At 37.6% G+C, this 21,353-nt stretch overlaps 1 protein-coding gene across 50 annotated transcripts in view; it reads left to right on the forward strand.

Moving 5' to 3' along the window:
- Positions 1-21,353, forward strand: part of TRDN (triadin) — a 415,022-nt gene that overhangs the window by 169,144 nt on the left and 224,525 nt on the right. The gene's annotated exons all lie outside the window — the stretch shown is intronic.

Genomic DNA, 21,353 nt, shown 5'->3' on the forward strand with positions numbered 1-21,353 from the left:
TCCTTTGTCAGTATTCTTCTCTTTGCAATAATGGGTGGGAAATAAAAACTCTAAATTCTAAACTGTATTAAATGAAACTAAAAATTATGGACCATAACAATTTCTCCAGACTTTTGTAACTTCTTGAATGATGATACAAAACTTTAGTCAAGACAATGAAAAAAAACCGAATAATGAAATAATGATTTGTTTTACAATTACATCATCCTTCTAGGCAATCCCATCATTATTCTATCTTCTTAATATTTTTTTCCTTTTACAAAAATTGTTGGGAATAATTAATGATGAAATAATTCCTAAGTTTACGAAATAGAAATTGTTCAAGATATAAGGAAAATAAGATCAGGAATATCCCATAATGTGTCCTGAATTTTTAAAACTGACCAGTAGCGCCACATGATAATTACAAGATAGAACGAGTTTTATTGCTTAAAAATAATTCATTTTTCTTTGTTCCTTGGAAGATCTATAAATATAAGACATGGAATATTAGTCTTTGTGAATAGTGAGAATAGCTCCTAAAAAGAAACCAAAAAACCAAGATTGGCTTCAGTGGACCCAGATAATACACTGGGAACCAATGGAGAGAATGGAAAGGTGAGGACCATCTTTCTATCAAAATAGGATTTAAATACTTTGCCTGTGGGTTTTTTTGGTTTGTTTTTCACTTTTCATCTTGAGAATTTTTTTATAAAATTCATTTCTTGAGATTCTTAAAATGATAAAGTAATATGTACACATGTCCTTTCCCAAGCTTTTTTTGCTTTCTCTTTTACTATGGAAGTTTACTGCAAAAGGATAGTGCTTCTAGTATGAACATTCAGAGAAAATCTTGTGGAAGAGGTAAAAATTGAAATGCACTTTGAAAAATGGGTAGGATATGCCTATGTCAGCTTAAGGCTAAAAACATTTAGGGCTGAAGGGATAATAATTAAAGCACAGAATCACAATATCTTGAAATGTTCTTTTGTGACTATCAATTACTGAGTGTTTAATTTTGCCAGGTTCTTAAAATGGGCTTCCCTGATGGCTCAGCAGTAAAGAATCTGCCTGCAATGCAGAGACTCAGGAAATGCCTGGGTCAGGAAGATCCCCTGGAGAAAGAAATGGCAACCCACTCCAATATTCTTGTCTTGAAAAATCCCATGGACAGAAGAACCTGGCAGACTATAGTCCAAAGTGTTGCAAAGAATCAGACATGACTGAGCGACTCAGTACACAGGCTCTTAAAATAATCTTATTTAATCCTTATATAACTTTGAGTGTAGTGTTTTATTATCCCTGTTTTATATAAATAGATGAGAGAACTGAGGCACAGAGAGTTCAAGTGTTTTGTCCAGGTCACACACTGCATGGACAGAGAATTTAAACTCAGGTCTGCCTAATCCTCAAGCCTTCAGAAGTAAGACCAAATCTCTCAGCTTCCCAGACATAGACAAGGAACTGCCAGTGTTTCACTTTGATTGTCATGAAAGGACCTAGAAAGAGAAACAAAATTGGAAACATTATGCAAGATGGTTCAGACAGAATGAAACTGGAAGGACAAGTATGTCCAAAGAGAGGAAGTAAAGCTTGACCTCAGGTGGTATGACGATAACTAAGTTGATTTTAGAAATATCACAAAGGTAAACTCATAGGATTTATCAATACTGGTACCATAGGAGAGGAAAGTGAAAGCTTATTCAGAGACTGTTGGCCTGAAAACCCCAAAAGATGCCCTAAATAGGAAGTCAAGGAAGAGAGTGCCCACTGAAGGGGGCAGAGCTGGAGAAGACTTTGAGTTCACTTATTCTTAAAGCCACAAATAGTAGTCCGTTGCAAAAGGGGAATATGTGAAAATTCCAATCCAAATGTCATTTGATAATCATCCAGATGCTAAATACTAAAGTTCATTCTGGGTACCTTCACACACTCATTTAACTCCCACAGCAAACTCTAAACGAGGAGGCTGTTAGAGGATCAGTTGTGGACTTCCAGGGAGAGTTCAGTTGTGGAGATAGAGTTGCCAAGACAGTGAGTGAACTAAGTCAGAAAATAAACACTGAGTATCTTCTGCATGCTCAGCGGTCCCAAAGTGAGCACAATAAAGGACATAAGAATACTTAAAGATGATCTCTCTTTTAACAAGTATGGCGTATGATTATTTGAAAGAGTGAACAGGAACTAATAAAGAAAAAGTTTAAACTTGAGAAATTTCATAATACAGACACTAAATATTACAAGTTTCAGAGGAGGTAATATGCATCTAGAACTTGAGAGATGGATAAATTTGACTCACTGTTGAAGAATACATAGGGCTTGCTTTGTGTATGAAAGAAAGAGAAAATGAATGAGGATATAGCAGGGTGTGTCACATCGATGTGTTTGTATGGTGATGATGATACCAGACTGGAAAGAGGATAAATTAAGATTAGAAAACATTAGGGCATAAGAAGTGATGTTTGTAGTGATAGATTACAGACACATGGTCAATCAGGCACAGCTGATTTTTGTCATGGGAGAGAACCTTTGAAAGATTTAAAGCAGGACAGTGACGTGAAACCAGCATTTCAGAGATGTGATCATGCAGTCCTCTGCTTAAGGTATTAGAAACAGAAGAAAGTGTGTGGAATATTGCTAAAGCTGTTGTTTAAAATATAACTTGGAAGGAGAGTCACAATTCACAAGCCATTTCCCATGGGTGATGGCAACTGTGTATAAGTGACTTAAGAAATAAGTATTGCAACTCAAAATGCTACTAACTATCTGACAATTTAAGTTCACACAAGAGGTAGAAACTTAAATGAGGTATCGATATAAATAAGAAAAGTGAAATATGTGTGACTTTGACCAAAACCAATTGTAAGTTAAGTGCTGGAACCAGACCTGTTCATAACCTAAAAGGGAGCAATAGCTTCCTTTTTTTTCCTTTGGCTGATTCCTTTTGTTTTGCATCATTTTATTTTTATTCTTCAGCAGTAGCCATGTAGTGCATGGACATGACAGGGGGTGAGAACAAGTGGTTAAGCACACAGACTCCAGAGTCAGTCTACTTTGTTTCAAATCAAGGCTCTGCCACTTGCTTGAAATGATAACTTTAGTCAAGTTACTCAATCTCTTTAAGTCTCTGTTTCCTCCTCTGTCAAATGAGGCTAATAATGGAATTATTGCAGAACACATGAGCAGATGGTCAAAGCACACTAAGAATCCAACGCTTTCCAACTGTTGGCTCTTCTTTACTAACTGAACATATATCCAAGGTTGTTTGATAGGGAGGGGAAATATTTTTTAGAACCACATCAACAGATAGCATACTAGACCAATTTTGCCTGCTCTAGGAGAAGGCAATGGCACCCCACTCCAGTACTCTTGCCTGGAAAATCCCATGGATGGAGGAGCCTGGTGGGCTGCAGTCCATGGGGTTGCGAAGAGTCGGACACGACTGAGCGACTTCCCTTTCACTTTTCACTTTCATGCATTGGAGAAGGAAATGGCAACCCACTCCAGTGTTCTTGCCTGGAGAATCCCAGGGACTGGGGAGCCTGGCGGGCTGCCGTCTGTGGGTCGCACAGGGTCGGACACGACTGAAGTGACTTAGCAGTAGCAGCAGTCATCCTATGTCTTCTATCCTTGGTTCTGCTAACTATATAATATGTGTGTAATAATATGTAATTTATAGTGTTAAATTAAGGTCCATAGAAATATTGCATTATATGCATTAATGAGTTTGGTTTAAATGTCTTCTAGATGAGTTCTATGAACATCCATCTATCCAGATTCTATGGATAGAGCAGTGAACAAAATTATGCATGATGCCTATTTCTCCTTTAAAATAGGAAAATTGATGTTATTTTACAGGGTTAAGGTACAGAATAGTTTATGCATAGATGATATGCTTAGAACACTACCTAACCACAATATGTACTATTTAAATGTATAATGGTAGCAGTGGTGCCCAAATATAGCAAAATTATGATTATCTGTTCACCACTTCTTATTATCATTCTGATTTAATTATCACATATTATTATCATTCACTCCCTAGCAAGTATTCTTTAACTTCCTTATAAACACCTTCAATAAAAATTTGCCTTTAAATCCCTGTTGCCTCATACCTTGCCAGATACATGCTGTGTTTACTGAATTGAATTCATGATGTATAATATTTATCTTGCTGAAAAAATTATTGATGATCATCCCAGAGCAGCCCTTTTAATTCATTCCTGGAAATAATCCTGTTATTTAGAAAGATGACAGGTTTCTAAGCATTGCAAATAGGCTTTGTGTAAAGATTCTTAAAGGAGTTATTGATAGTACCTCTAGAGACAGAGGCTCAGAATTAACAAAGCTGGGTTTGCTGTGAGTGTCAATAAACTGCAGACAACATATAGAATGAGACAGCAGTGAGAAAAAAGAGAGAGCCTACACCTCATCACTGGTGAGCATAGTTCCTAGACTTGGCCCCATGAGAGTTGTGATTATTTGATTATTTGAAGTATGGAGAATCAGTTTAAAATAAATGTATCCAATTTTCACAGTTGTCTCAATCAACCCATTAAAGATTGTAGTCCTTATAACTAACTAGAATGTGCAGAAATAGATCCAGGTGCTTCCGAGTGGCCACGATTCCTCGGACACTGCAACTGCTCTCAGTCAGTGTCATTGTGATTAAGGGCGTTAGGTTTGGGAGGAAGGCAGGTAAGTAAGTAAGTGTTCTCCCCACAATATACTGTTCATATTACTTTCTCTTTGCACTGAAGCCCTAACGTTTCATTTTCTCATGTTCTCAGAATTTTGTCTCCTCCCCTTTTGAAAGAGGTGTCAGATTCTAGAGGAATGTCTTTGCTGTGCAGGGACTTTTATTACAGTGTCGGTTTTGGTCTCACCTTGTCACTATTAATGGCATGGACCTGCTGTCAAATAAGAATAAATTCCTGCTCAGGTAGCCTACTGGGACTATTCAAAGCATGTTCTAAAATAGTCTGAAAAGGAACAAATAATACAGAGTAATTTGAATTGCTGCATGAGAAGCAAGGAAAATTAGGGCTTAATCAAAGAATTATCAAACTAATTAGGTGTTATTTATTAATGTGTCATGTCTTGTAATAATCTTATCTGTCGTTTATATGCAAGAGCGCAGATTAAAAAAGCATTCTAGTGATTATGTGAATATATTCTCCTAGTGCTTTTCCAAGGTTCAATTGGGTGGCCCAGTAGATAAAGAACAGGGAATCTAGGATTTTCTAACCATTCAAATAAATTCATAATTCTTAACCCTTTTCTTAAGCAGGTCTTATTTTATTTTATTATTTTAAAAGAAGCCCTTATGTTATCCATAGACAGAAATAAATATATCCCATACCTATTTTGATATAAGTAATTATGAACTAAGTAGTTTGATACAGCTACTTTCAGAGAGACCTAATTTGGCAACCAAATATTCCTTGTCCATAGCTTTATTCCTGCATAGAATGTTTGTGCAAGATGAAGACAATAATGAATTTTTTCGATACTAATATTAACTTCACAGGTTGTAGATTGTTGAGCCAGTTGCTCTGGGTTTTTTGATCAATTCTGTGGCACACTGTACACACATGACTGCTGGTCTAATGTATTTTACATTTTGGTTCTCTAAAATATTCTGTGTCGAGGCAATGGTACTGTTATTCCCACGTAGTAGTAATAATTATCCCACATTTGAAGATAATACATTTTGTCTGTCTCCTTCTCAATATCTAGGTTGACATGTTGAAGTCATCCTATCAGTCTCCCAGCAGTTACTGGACCCCTGCATGTGCTTAATCACTCAGTCGTGTCCAACTCTTTGCAACCCCATGGACTGTAGCCCATTAGGCTCCTCTGTCCAGGGAGATTTTCCAGTCTAAAATACTGGAGTGAGTTGCCCTTCCCTTCTCCAGGGGATCTTCCCAACCCAGGGATCGAACCCAGATCTGCATTGCAGGAGGATTCTTTACTGTCTGAGGCACCAGGGAAGGCCAAGAATACTGGAGTGGGTAGCCTATCCCTTCTCCAGGGGATTTTCCCAACCCAGGAATTGAACTGGCGTCTTCTGCTTTGCAGGCAGATTTTTTACTAGCTGAGCTACCAGGGAAGCCTGGTACAGACCCCTAGTATGCATTCAATGCTAGTGGTCGTAACATGATTTTCAAAGCAAAGGAAGCAACAATCTTGTCCGAAGTTATTATAAATCAAGCAATGAACAGTATTAAGAAAGCTTGGGGAGAAAATGGAAGAAAGTACTGCTGCTGCTGCTAAGTTGCATCAGTCGTGTCCGACTCTGTGCGACCCCATAGACGGCAGCCCACCAGGCTCCCCAGTCCCTGGGATTCTCCAAGCAAGAACACTGGAGTGGGTTGCCATTTCCTTCTCCAGTGCATGAAAGTGAAAAGTGAAAGTGAAGTCGCTCAGTTGTGTCCGACTCCTAGCAACCCCATGGACTGCAGCCTACCAGGCTCCTCTGTCCATGGGGTTTTCCAGGCAAGAGTACTGGAGTGGGGTGCCATTGCCTTCTCCGGGAAGAAAGTACTGCTGCTGCTGCTGCTGCTAAGTCGCTTCAGTCATGTCCGACTCTGTGCGACCCCATAGACGGCAGCCCACCAGGCTCTGCCGTCCCTGGGATTCTCTACTAACAACTAAACTGTATGATTACTAGAGTATAATCTAGAGAAGTATAAACTAAAGAAGAAAGAGCCACAGAACCTCGGACAGGCTTGATAAAGTGAAGTCCTAGTGTTTTGCCAATGTTTATCTTCAGCTTTATTCTGATTGTTATTATTAATTGCTTACGATGAGTTTAGTATTTATCCTTATATCTAATTATTTGCAATCCTTTGGACCATAGTCCACCAGGCTCTTCTGTCCATGGGATTCTCCAGGCAAGAATACTGGGTTGGGTTCCATTTCCTTCTCCAGGGGATCTTCCCAACCCAAAGATCCAACTCAGGTCTCCTGCATTGCAGGCAGATTCTTCACTGAGCCACCAGGGAAGCCTGATTCTTATTCAGGTGGTCAATTTTTTTCAGTCTAAGGTGGGGAAATGTAGTGGTATAATTAGATGAACTTTTTTATTTACAATACCAAATGAGAAGTCAATGCAGGAGAAAAAACTGAACAAATATAGTTACTATCTATACAGGTGTGTTCTTCCAAATTAGACCCCATATTGGAAAAGACCCTGATGCTGGGAAAGACTTGAGGGCAAGAGTTCTCCTTGAGACAGAAGATGAAATGATTAAATAATATCACTGACTCAATGGATGTGAGTTTGAGCAAACACTGGGAGATAGTGAAGGACAGGGAAGCCTGGTGTGCTGCAGTCTATGGGGTTGCAAAGATTCAGATGTAACTTAGTGACTGAACAACAACAATACTTTAGTGTCTGTCCTTTGTCATTCGCACTTAATTATTTATGTTGCATTTCTTAAATCCCCACTACTCTATTTTATTCAATATTATGGCTTTGTGGTTGATATGGTGCCCTCCTGAAGAAAAAATTGTCATGTATAAATCACCACTTCTGCAGCTACTCACGCTGTTTATGTAACAGGCACATGTTTAGTAGACAAGGTTTGTAATAATTGAAATCTCTGATACAAATTGAGGAAAATAGACATAGAAAAATCACCAACATTGTCATATTGAAACATCCAGTGAGAAACAAACTGATGATTTAATCTTCTCTTAGATGGAGGTTACCTAAGATGTAAACCTTTTCCATTTTCTGTTATTCATGACAATGATGACATTAATAATGATTTTTACCCCAGAGGGATATTTTTTGTGTAAATTATAAATAGCCTCCTGGCAGACACTGGATAAGCAGTGTGCATTGTTTTAAATGACACAATATCAATTATACACAATTTAAAACAGGAAGAAAAGTTGGATGATTTCCAAATGTGTCATTCAAGTGAGAATGTGTTTGTGAATATAATTGTGCTTTCATCCTATTACATAATAATTATTAACATGGTCCCATTTTATCCTTTATCTATTAAGCACAAGCACTGAGATATTTAAATTTGTGTTATGTGCTTGTAGTTGAAAAGATAAGGAGTTTTATAATCTTTATTAAAGCAACCAGTAGAAAATTCTTTACTAAAACAAAATGCTAACCCCTTCTTTTCTCTTCCTAAGGTAAATTCCAAAACCAGGATATTCCTTATTAATTGGTTCTATGGTTCTTCTTTAGGCTTTTCATATTTCTTTGAAATGCTTTTAAATATGGAATGGTTTCATGTGTCAGAGAAAATATTGGGGGACAGGAAAGAAATTTTCCTACAGATGTATATAAAGGATAGGATAATGGCAGTATCCCTTCCCTTTGCCAAGTCCTGTGTGGTGTGGACTTGGAGGTGGTTGAAAGATATCAGACTGATTCTATTCTGTTTGAATGAGATCTCTGTATAAAAGAGAATATACTGTCTTTCAAATTTGATATAATAGCTTAAAAACGTACCTCCCTGTATTTGAGGATAAGGATAAAGGAAAGATACCGTGAAGCTTGAAAACAATGGCTTGCCTAGAGCTGGAGAAAAACTCAGGAAGTCATCCAGACGTTATTCTGTGTCTACCCTTAAAAGATTTTGGAGGGTTGTTAGGGATGGTCATGACAACATTGATGATGGAAAACATTCACTACGTTACTGAGAGCCCTCAGTGGGAGGAGCCTGGTGGGCTGCAGTCCATGGGGTCGCTGAGTCGGACACGACTGAGCGACTTCACTTTCACTTTTCACTTTCATGCATTGGAGAAGGAAATGGCAACCCACTCCAGTGTTCTTGCCTGGAGAATCCCAGGGACGGGGGAGCCTGGTGGGCTGCCGTCTCTGGGGTCGGACAGAGTCGGACACGACTGAAGCGACTTAGCAGCAGCAGCAGCAGTGTACCAGGCACTGTGCCGAGTTGCTGCACACGGATCATCTCACTGAATTCACACTGAACCCTCGGAGATGGGTTATAAGTTTCCCACCTCGTAGATTAGGAAATTGAACCTAAAGGAAGTGGCAGAATTTGCTCAGATACATAGATATTGTCTCCAGCACTGTAGGGAGAATTATGTTTTCTGAAAAGGGGGTCACTGTGTCTTCGGTTTTCTTTTTCCCTTCCCTTTCTTCACTCTGATTTGAGTGGTACAATTTAAAACAAACTCACAATCTCTATTTCCATTATAGTTTACACTTGACGCATACTCCTAAATCTTGCCGGTACAACTGCCAAAGAAAGCAAGCAATTTGCTGATAACTTTTAGCTGCCCTTGTTGGTTTTGTCAGTGACAGGAATCTGGTATAGAAAGTACAAGCAGAGTGAACTGTGATTCTATTCTCAGAGGCACGAATGACTTCTCACCAAAATTACTGGAGGAATATTAGAATATGGTTTACTTTTAAATTTCCTGGGTTTCTATTAAGTTGCCCCTAAGTCCTGATAAAAGATCACCCAGTTCCATCATTATATTTGTAGTCAAATTTTATTTTTAGTAGTGGGAGTGACAGCAAATTGAGATAGAAGAGAACATAGAGTAGATTTATCTCTAAGGTTGTTGGTAGGTCCTGAAGTTATTGAGAATGAAAATAACAGATTCTAGTAGTTTAGGAATTCATTTGGCAATTGACTATGCCAGCTGTTGTCTGTCAATAACCTCTTTGGTAGAATTCACAAGTCAAAAAGCCAGAAAAGATTTGAGACAGAAGGAGGCATTATTTATTCTCCATGTTCAGATAGTTTACAAAAATGTCTAGTCTCTTACCTCTTAAGAAGGGAATTTGTTATTCTGCTTGAAAGCTGTTTTAATGCATTTTGCAAATGTATTTTTGCAAATATTTTGGGAGCCTTCTTTTTTCTCTCAATTTCTCAACTTGCTACTCGCATTTCTATTATCAATAATTTATTGTGACTTGATTTTCAGTCTTTGAATAGATCAATAAAGTGTGTTGGATCTCTGAAAAGTAAACCAGAATACAAAACCTAAAGTATTAAATTTTGACTCAAGAGTTATGATATATTCAGTCAGTAAGTTCAGACACTCAGTTGTGTCTGACTCTTTGCAACCCAACGGACTGTGGCACGCCAGGCTTCCCTGTCCATCACCAACTCCCAGTTGGTTAAACTCATGCCCATTTCATCCTCTGTCATCCCCTTCTCCTCCCACCTTCAATCTTTTCCAGCATCAGGATCTTTTCCAATGAGTCCATTCTTCACATCAGGTGGCCAAAGTATTGGAGTTTCAGCTTCAGCATCAGTCCTTCCAATGAATATTCAGGACTGATTTCCAGGGACTCTCAAGAATCTTCTCCAACACCGCAGTTCAAAAGCATCAACTCTTTGGTGCTCAGCTTTCTTTGTAGTCCAGTTTTCACATCCATACATGACTACTGGAAAACCATGGCTTGGACTAGATTGACCTTTATTGGTAAAGTGGTGTCTTTGCTTTTTATATGTTGGTCATAGCTTTTCTTCCAAGGAGCAAGCGGTCTTTTAATGTCATGGCTGCAGTTACCATCTGCAGTGATTTGGGAGCCCCAGAAAATAAAGTCTCTCACTGTTTCCATGGTTTTCCCATCTATTTGTCATGAAGTGATGGGACCAGATGCCACGATCTTTGTCTTTTGAATGTTGAGTTTTAAGCCAGCTTTTCCACTCTCCTCTTTCACTTTTGTCAAGAGGTTCTTTGGTTTCTTTTCACTTTCTGCTATAAGGGTGGTATCATCTATGTATCTGAGGTTATTGATACTTCTCCTGGCAATTTTGATCCCAGCTTGTGCTTCATTCAGCCTGCTGTTTTGCATGATGACTCTGCATATAAGTTAAATAACAGGGTGACAATATAAACTCCTTTCCCAATTTGGAACCAGTCTGTTGTTCCATGTCCGGTTCTAACTGTTGCTTCTTGACCTGCATACAGATTTCTCAGGAGGCAGGTAAGATGGTCTGGTATTTTCATCTCTTGAAGAAATTTCCACAGTTTGCTGTGACCCACACAGTGAAAGGCTTTGGCATAGTCAATAAAGCAGAAGTAGACGTTTTTCTGGAACTCACTTGCTTTTTCAATAACCCAAAGGCTGTTGGCAATTTGATCTCTGGTTTCTCTGACTTTTCTAAATCCAGATTGAACATCTGAAAGTTCACGGTTCACATAGTTTTGAAGCCTGGCTTGCAGAATTTTGAGCGTTAACTTTGCTAGCGTGTGAGATGAGTCCAATTGTGCAGTAGTTTGAACATTCTTTGGCGTTGCCCTTCTTTGGGATTGGAATTAAAACTGATCTTTTCCAGTCCTGTGGCCACTGCTGAGTTTTCCGAATTTGCTGGCATATTAAGTGCAGCACTTTCACAGCACTTTCGCATTTCACTACAACTTGCTGCTGAACAACTGTCAATTGCAGAATGTTGGATCCCACCAAAAAAGATACCCCACAACCAAGGGCAAAGAAGAAGCCCCAGCAAGACCGTAGCAGGGGTGAAATTGCATTTAGAATCAAGCTGCATACCCACCAGAGATGCTCAAATGGTTCAAACAAACTGTGCACACCAGGACCCAGAGACCCCACAGAGACTGAACCAGAATTGTGTTTGAGTGTCTCCTGTGGAGGTACAGGTCAGCAGTGGACTGCCGCAAGGGCAGGGGCTCTGGGTGCAGCAGACTTGGGTATGGCATAAGCCCTCTTGGAGGAGGTCACCATTAACCCCACCACAGAGCCATCGGAACTTACACAGGACTGGGGAAACAGACTCTTGGAGGGCACAAACAGAACCTTGTGTGCACCAGGACCCAGGAGAAAGGAGGAGTGACCCCACAAGAGACTGATGCAGGCTTGCCTGGGAGTGTCCAGGAGTCTCTGGTGGAGGCGTGGGTCAATGGTGGACTGCTGCAGGGTTGGGGGCACTGGGTGCAGCAGTGTGTGCATGGGACCTATTGGAGGAGGTCACCATTATCTTTATAACCTCCACCTCAGGTCAAACAACAGGGAGGGAACACAGCCCTGCCCATCAACAGAAAACTGGATTAAAGATTTACTGAGCACAGCCCTGCCCATCAGATCAAGACCCTTTCTCTCTCAGTCAGTCTCTCCCATCAGGAAGCGTCCATCAGCCTCTTATCCTTCTCCATCAGAGGGCAGACAGAATGAAAACCACAATCATAGAAAACCAAACTGCTCACATGGACCACAAGCTTGTCTAACTCAGCGAAACTATGAGCCTTGCCACGTAGGGCCCACCCAAGTTGAACGGGCCATGGTGGAGAGTTCGGACAAAACGTGATGCACCGAAGAAAGGAATGGCAAACCACTTCAGTATTCTTGCCTTGAGAACCCCATAAACAGTGTGAAAATGTTCCCTTGATATCTAATTTTCTTGAAGAGATCTCGAGTCTTTCCCATTCTATTGCTTTCCTCTATTTCTTTGCATGGATCACTGAGGAAGGCTTTCTTATCTCTCCTTGCTATTCTTTGGAACTCTGCATTCCTATCGGTATATCTTTCCTTTCCTCCTTTGCCTTTAGCTTCTCTTCTTTTCTCAGCTATTTGTAAGGCCTCCTCAGACAACCATTTTGTCTTTTTGCGTTTCTTTTTCTTGGGGATGGTCTATGATATATTAAATGTACTCATTTTTAGGGGGGTTTCCCTGGTGGCTCAGTGGTAAGGAATCTGCCTGCAGCTCAGGAAACTTGCAGGAGATGCGGGTTTGATCTGTGGGTCATGAAGATTCTCTAGAATAGAAAATGGCAGCCTCCTCCAGTATTCTTGTCTGGGAAATCCCATGGATAGAGGAGCCTGACTACAGTCTACGGGGTGGCAAAAGAGTCAGACACAACTGAGCAACAAAACAACAACAATGTATTCAGGGATATGCCATCTTATAATGACCAGGTTGGTAAACAGCAGCCTTATTAGAACTGATACTTCTATTTTAGTAGCAATGATCAGTTAAACTAAATGAATAATAGCTCATCACTTATTCGTAAGTTAGCATGTGCCAGGAGGAGGGCCATGCCTAGAGAGGTAAATAAAACTTGAGATTTTTAACTCAAAATTTTATTGAAATTTTGTAATTTTTCTTAAAAATGATCCCTTTTTAATTCTATTGAATTATACCTTAAAGTTTTAAACATAAATATAATATTTTAAGCATTTGTCATATTTGAAAAAATTGATTTCCAATAAAATAAATCGCTGTTATATTTCTATCCCTCAACTCCTTAGAGAATAGGCAACTCCATTTTGATAAAGTATGTTTGACATTGGAGAGCAGCATTTCAGAGACCTAATTTGAATTAATTATAACTTTGAAAATTGAATTGACATAACTGATGGTCAAAAGCATGCACTATTTGTATTTCAAATCATCTTCAAATGAAACAAGAATTAACATATCCATTACAAATACCATTATGCCGTAATATAGGATACTGCACTTAAGATCTATTTTTTCTTAGTTATTATGAGTATCATTGGCTATAGAATTCTAAAGCCTAACAAAACAGCATTTGTACTGAGTTGAAATTGTTTACCATTATTCTAGATTTCATCATTTATTTTATTTGTTCCTTGTGCCTCATTGCTCTCTCTAAAATAAATGCAGACAGACAACATTCTGCTGTGAAGAACACTGAGTTGAGAATCTGCATTCATGTATCATACTTATGTGTCACTTAGGTCAAGGTAGCAAGTTGTTTAGCTTCTTTGAATTTCAGGGTTCTCAGTAAATTCTTAAGTTTCTTCTGGTACTAATATTCTTTTCGGGTTACATGTGTAGGTGTGTAATTCTTTGGGCTTGAAGCATACCACAATGGGTAATTTACATAGTCTTTGCACTTTAGGGTAACTGTAGATTCAGAATATATTGGATGTGTTATATCTTGATTGGGCTAATGAAGCTAGTTTTCTTTATCTTTGACCTTTAAGCTCAATTTTTCCCACTAATGGATAAAACTGTTAAAGTTTCACTTTCATGGAAAGATTGGTACTCATAAATAAATTGGTAAAAGTTCTGACAGAAAGAAAATGAATACTTTGGCCTGGAACTGTAAATAACTGAAAAATAGAAAGCAAAAAATAAATTTTATCACGTGTTTTGTTGGAAGTATTCTGTACTCTGCTGAGATCTAAAAATACTGTAATTTGGTTTGTTCATATTCAAACACTCTAGAAACAGTGTAACAGAATAGCATGTAGTAACATTCATTTATTCACTTACTCATGTGCTCATTTTCTCTGTAGGTATTCATTTCTCTTTACTAAATATGTATGCATATTCCAGACTCTGTTCTCAAGTTGCTCATAGTCAAATGAGGATTAAAAACAGAAACAATAGCAATAACAAAAAATCCCAGCACAGACTTGTAAATAAACAAATGCATTGAGAATCAGAAGATAAGTGTACACTGGCTATTCTGAGAACATAAGAGTTGTGAAGGGTGTGGCTGGAAGGGAATCAAGGAAGAGATTAAAGGCATTTCACTGGATGACTCCAAGGCGAGTAGGGTAATTGTATCCTAAGTACATGAGATAGTTTTTATTTTTGTAAATTGAGACTGCACTCTATCTAATGTGCCTCATAATCTTTTTTCATATCAGCTCTGACCTTTGTACTAAAAGAAAAATTTACAGTTCATATTACCTATTTGTCTATTTTTTCCATCTTTACTGTCTGCCTATTGCCTCATCTTATGTATAAATATGATTTGCTCTGGGGTTGACAGAGATATAATTTGGATAGCTAGAAGGAAATATTTAAGAAAAGTGAAGAAATAGTAATTCTGCAAGTTTTGAAAACCTCCAAGTTGACAGTCTATCTAGAATTGTCAAAATGAGATCAGGGACCAAGATGGGTACTTGAGGTCAATTTAATATCTAATTAATGTTAAGTAGAATATGATCGTGAAGAAAACTATGAGACTTTTAATCTTAGGAAGTGAATCTTTAAAGATCTTATAAGAGTTATTAGTCATTTATGACAATGGGTAAAATAATTGTCATTTATCTTGACCTTCCAAATAAATATTCAATAAATAGAAAAATAAAAATGAAGTGAAAAATGTTTATCTTAAATGCTTTTGAGGTATAACCTTGGTTAGGCCACTTTTCCTTCTAGAGACTATTTTTGTCCACCTGAAACATTAGGGTGTTGAAATAACTGATTTCAAAGATCTCTTCCATACCCTAAAACTCTATGATTGTGATTCCATGCATCTATTTTTATTAAATCCTGGATATCAGGTATTCTGTCATAATCAAGGTGTAAGAATAAATGAAACAATGATATGATCTTGAATCAATCTCATTTCCTTTTTCAGTTGGCTTTTCCATAGTAGAATTATTTCTAACTTATAAATTGGAGATGAAGACGAAAACACACTAATATTACCTTTATCATTTTTAATCAAAGGAATTATGAAATATGTATTTGACTTCTATTCCTTGCTTTCCATCAAAGCAAATATGCAAATATGTAATAGCACATGGAAATATTAGGGAAACTTTTTATCAGGATGCAAAGAAACCTTTCTAGTAGAAACATTTTGGCCTGGAGGATGCTCTTTGATCTAAGTAGTTGAAGCTTTTGGTTTTTTAAACACCCATACAGTAGGGTTGCATTACCAAATTATACTAAATAATCCATTTGCTTAAAAGTTTTCTAAAATCATGAAAAAATATCTTGAAAATTAATTACCAATATGCTGTACTTTTAGAATAAGCCAACAAAGCAGCTATGACTTATACTTCAATGTCTTCTATATAAATCCTTTGGCAAAATGGAAAACTATGTAATTCAAGTGACAACAATGACTAAGCAATTAGTCCATAAATAGCATCTGGCTAAGTAAATAGGAAGTTTCCTGCCCTTATCTGAATATTTCTCATTTGTTCCCAGATGCTCAAGCCAAATTGTCAGTCATCTTTGATTTCTTTCCTGCACTTACCATATCAAACTCATTTAAAAAAATCCTACTGAGTCTGTATAAAAATGCACTCTGAATCCATCCATTTATCTACAGTTTCTAAGTTTTTCATTGACCATATCTTTAAAAATTCCATCTATTATTCTAAATAGCACTCCTTATTACTCTTCCTTGATACATTTTTAATAAGATGCTCATTTTCATTTTACTTATTTAGTTGATATTTTTTCTCTCTGCCCAGTAGAATCTCAGCTCTGTGAAACAGGTGATTTTCTCTGTATTGGTACTGCTGTAACTCCATATCCTAAGAAAGTGTCTAGAACTAAATAGGCACTCAGGTACATTTTTTGCAGGAACAACTACATCTCTACTGCAACGCCTAGACCAGGCTCATGTCATCTCTCACCTGGGTTTTTTTCAACAGTTTCCAACTGATCTGCTGATGCTTCTTATATCTTTTCCTTTGCAAACATTATTTTTGTTCACACAGCAGCCAGTGAGTTTTTAAAACCCTATGTGTCATACTAAAACACTTCAAAAGTTTACCATTACCCATAGAACATATCCAGACTCACAAGAGCAGCCCAGAATGCTCTGATATGAGCCTATCGCTGCTCTCCAGCACCAGTGACCTTTAAGCAATCCAGGCTGTTCCTAGCATAGGCATTTTAACTTGCCTTTCCCTGCCAGGAATCCTTTCATCCGGCCTCTCCTGAGGTTTACTCTTTTGTATTCAAGTCAGAACTTGTGTCTCCCGTTTGGAGACAGAGACCCTTGATACATTGTGCAGTTGTCCTGCAGTCTGTGTACTTACACAAAGGCCCCCTGCTCTTCCTTCATCTCAAGATTTGGACTGGCGTGGCAAGTGACCCGACCAGTTGGGAAGAGCTGCTTCTTAATTTTGCACTAAGCCAGTCCTCCTCCTCCAACCATACCACCATGGACAGCACACACACAGAAAGGAGCCAATTTGAGCAAAGCGTCATAGGTTAGTGGAGTTCTGCTCAGTGCTAACCCAGTTCTTCCTTTTCCAACCCATTTAATGTCATCTCTTTCTCACAATCATTGTCTGCCTCACCACTCTGTTTTGATGTCCCTCCATTGCTGAGATCTGAAATTATCAGTCTTGCTTGTTTGTCACCTATCTCCCTTCATCTTTAATGTAAACTTTATAACAACACAGCCCTTCCCTCTCTTCCCTGTGGTCCCTCACTGATTTTATTTGTACTGCTATGCCCAGGAACCCTCACAACAACCCAGCTGGAAGAGACATTACTGTTCTTGTTTCACCCTGAAACATTCTTAACATCTGAGTCCTCAGTTAAGTGATAATTGCCTGTTTACACGTATCCTTCACAAGATCAAGTACAAGGGATGCAAAGTTATATATGTAGAAATTAGCAATACACAAGTGGGAGTTATAAAGATGCCTATGACTGAAGTAAAAACCTTGGATCTGTCCACCTCATACAAACTCTTGAGTTTCAGATTCCTTATTCTTCATTTCATAGGCAAATTCACCAAGTCTGGGATTATTGTATGAGTGATATCTTAATTTTTTTAATAAGTAGGGTGGAAAAGGGAAGAGTTACTGACACTCTAAACACCTCTGCTCCATTCCTTCCATTTTAGAGGTAGTCCAAAAGGACAAGGCAGAGAAAGGAACCCTCAGTAAAGAAACTTGAAGGTCAACTTGTCCCTATTTTAATAAAGACACTAGCACAATTACTATATGTCTCAGCCTAAAATATAAACCATATTTTCATTTAATTTTAATATTTGTTCAATTCTAAACTTTGAAAATATTATTCTATATGTTATAAAAAATAGTCTAGGAACCTTGTGCCAGCAAATAAAAGCAATACTATTGCTTTAACACACTTGGCAATAGTTTTCTTATTAATTTCAAATTTTCCCATTTTATGTTCATCATAGATCCCCAGGTGGCTCAGGGGTAAAAAATCCGCCTGCCAATGCAGGAGACACAAGCTCGATCCCTTGGTTGGAAAGATCTCCTGGAGAAGGCAGGAGATGGCAATGCCCTGCAGTTTTCTTGCTTGGGAAATCCCATAAACAGAGGAGCCTGGCAGGCTCCAGGGTTGCAGAAGGGTCGGACACGACTTAGTCACCTAGCAAACAATGACAGTAGATGCACAAATGCTTTAAATACTATTGACAGAATGCATTGGGATAGGTGTTTGTAATTAATCACAGTTTATACTTTCTCAAGATGTAAATGAATTTTAACTCAGTGGTCATTTACAAGAGTGACACTCCCTCTGTCATGAGATCTATCACTTCATTGTTTGCGGCGCAGGAGGCCTTTCAAAGTCTGTAGTCTCCTGGATGTACTGGGTACCTCCTTGAAAATGCAATGGGGGCCCAAGGGAAAAAAAAATAACTATCGAGCAATAGAGTAAAAAATATCCTCAATATTTGTTTCAAGATTTAGGAGGTAGACTTTAGTTATCTAGAGATGGTTTAGAACTAGGAAATCTCCTTTGATTAAAAAACTAGGTAAATCAAGCTTCAGTATTGTGAATTGCTTTTTCCTTCACATTACCTGAATTCTGCTCATAGCCTCCTTCTTGATTTGAGATTCTGAGTAATTCATTATTTCTAGTAAAGTAAAGAAAACATCAGTAACTTAGATCATTAGGAGGAATGCATACTATATGTCATCCCCAGTGGAATTAGACTAAACCGAAAGCAATCATATTGACTTGAGTGAGAAAAAACTCAGAACAATAAAATATTGGCAGCTTACAAACATGAGATTCAGGTATTATGGAAATAAGCCAGTCAAAATCACTCACGGAACAAAAATAAAGCCAATTCACTGTGTTTGAATGTCAGAGGGATTTTCAGGTAATAGCTTGTAAAATGAAGGGCACCTTTAGAGATCCAATGTAAATTTCAACAACGTAAATTCTTCCTTTAGAGAGTAACAATCCTCACAAATTCCAAAGAAACATATTCCTAATAAAATGATAAGCCTCTCTCCTGTAAATGAGTTCTGCTATTTCTGTCATGTTTAATTTTATCTGTTATTATGTCTTTGTTGTCTTACTTCAAAAGTCTGTTTCAAGTCCTCTTATGTAATTAGGTGGGATATAAATTGTAAATATATTGTAGGAGAAAGAATATTTTGAGTATTTACTATGTGTTAGATGTTTCATTTCTTAATCCTCACAACAGCTGACAAAAACTCTCCTCATTTTAGAAAGGCCATGAAGCTTGGATACTTCATGACATTTTCAAATTCACACAGATTATAGGCAGTGGAGCTGAAACTCCCATATTTATTTGATTCCAATCATGTAGGCTTTATAATAAACAGCTTGCTTTCATTATAAAATTATATTAATATATCCATAAATTATTATATAGATATAATTTTATATTCATTCATATATAAAAAATAGTCTGTAATTTCAGTAGCATTTTCTGACATTATTTGAACATAAAAGAGGCCTTTTCTGTAAGTCAGTACCAGAGAGTCAGGTGTCATTCTCAAGTATGACATGCCTGATTTATTTTGGTGACCCTTAACAAAACAAAAACTTGCCCTGAGCTAATAATTCCCCTGCCAGAGCTACCTAGCTCTGTCACTCTAGAGGCAAAAAAAAAAAAAAAAACTTTTTTTTTTCTTCTGTTGGTGATACTTCCCTACTGAGTCCACTGTCTCACCATCATGTGGTTGTCCATTTTAGAGAGTATGATATTGTTTATTATAGTTGTAGAGAATTTCTGATATAAACTGCTCTTTGTACTTTATGTTACAGAAATACCTGTTTGATTGTTCTAATAGTTCTATGTATCTTGGCATCCAGGCTTTTTTTTTTTTCACTAGATAATCACTGTCTGCTATCCCTCCCTTTCCTCCTCCATTCTTTACTTGGGAAACTCTCTTCAGGCTTTTAAATGCAAGAATCATTCTGTGACATCTCCTCTGTGTATATTATTTCCCATCATCACACTATGTTATAATAATCTGTCTGTAAATCTGTTTTAGCCATGATATTGGGAACTTCTTACAAGCAGAGTTGGAGATTAATGTTTTTCCTGTGCTGAGATATAATAAGTGCTAAGTTAAAAAATAAAATAATGACTTCAGAGTTCCTCCAGGAAAATATACGAAGATTTTGTAGTCTAAATTATAAACTATTCCCTATGGAAAGAATTGAATACATTCAAAAATAAATTCTTAAATGGCTGATCAAAACTAAGATCATACATTACTGCTGTTCAAGGAAGTATTTGACAGCAGAGAAATCAGTTCAATTTGAACAAGCAGGATCCCTTGAAGATATTTTTGAAAGCCTTATTATTTAGAAATAATTGATTTATGGATGTTCATGGTCACTTGTATTTAAGCTTTAGTTATTTAATTGACTCCTTCCTCAGTCTAGATTCTCTATAGATTTTAAAAGCTACAAAATACCATCCTATTTTAGAAACATTTTTTCAAGGACAGCTTTCAAGCAAAATTTGGGAGAGAATACTCCCTAGTGTACATCCCTTTGGCTTACAAAGATGGTAGAAAGTCAGGGTGGAAACTCCACTCCTCTGTCTCTCTTCATCCTTACATGTGATGGACCTTTACATGTGACTATCTTTAACTGCCTTAGGTAGTCTGAGAGGAAGTTTCAGCACCTCAAGTCCACTTCTTAGGAGCTGAGCCCCTGAATCCCTGTTCACTTCAGTTTAAACTGCAAAATGAAAATTATACCTGCATTCTAAGCATCTTATGAAGATTAAATGACTTCATATGTCAAAACTGTTTGGGATCATTCTAGGCATATGTATAGTAAGCACTGTATAAATATTAGCTAGGGAAAATCAATGTGGCACAAACTCCTTTTTTAATGTGCCCACCCATCCTTACCTTTTCCTTGCTTACTGAAAAATGAAATTCCATGTTACATTCCATATTTCCATCTTTGCTTTCATTAGGAAAATAATCAGTACTAATATGGATGTATACTTTTCTAGATATATGGCATGGCCTGCATGAAAATATGCTTTGCTTCTGTGCATATGGGTGTGCTCAGTAATCCATCTGGATGGGTTTAACAGCTAAAAGTAAATCCTTCAATGAGTAGCTAGTAACCTCTTCTACTCAGCTTGAGGGCCTGGAGTTCCTCCCTTCTTTGCCACCACAGAAGGTGTTGTGTGTGCAGCTCTGGCTGCTAATCCACAATTCACCAGAGCAAACTAATTTTGACAAATTCTAAAAAAGGAAGACTTCTAGTAAGCAGGCAGGTCTGCTAGCATTCAATAATATCTAGTTGTCAGTGAAATTTTAGAAAGTGCATATATATGCCCGTGTTGATTCTTAGATTTAAAAGAGACACACAGCAGGAGTTTATGAAATGAAAATGAATGATAAAAGATTTTGCAAGCATTTCATATGGGATCATACGTTAGTTAATGTTTACAGTTCATGGCCCGGA

This window comes from Bos mutus, chromosome 9 (assembly GCF_027580195.1).
Source record: "Bos mutus isolate GX-2022 chromosome 9, NWIPB_WYAK_1.1, whole genome shotgun sequence".
Taxonomy (NCBI): Eukaryota; Metazoa; Chordata; class Mammalia; order Artiodactyla; family Bovidae; genus Bos; species Bos mutus.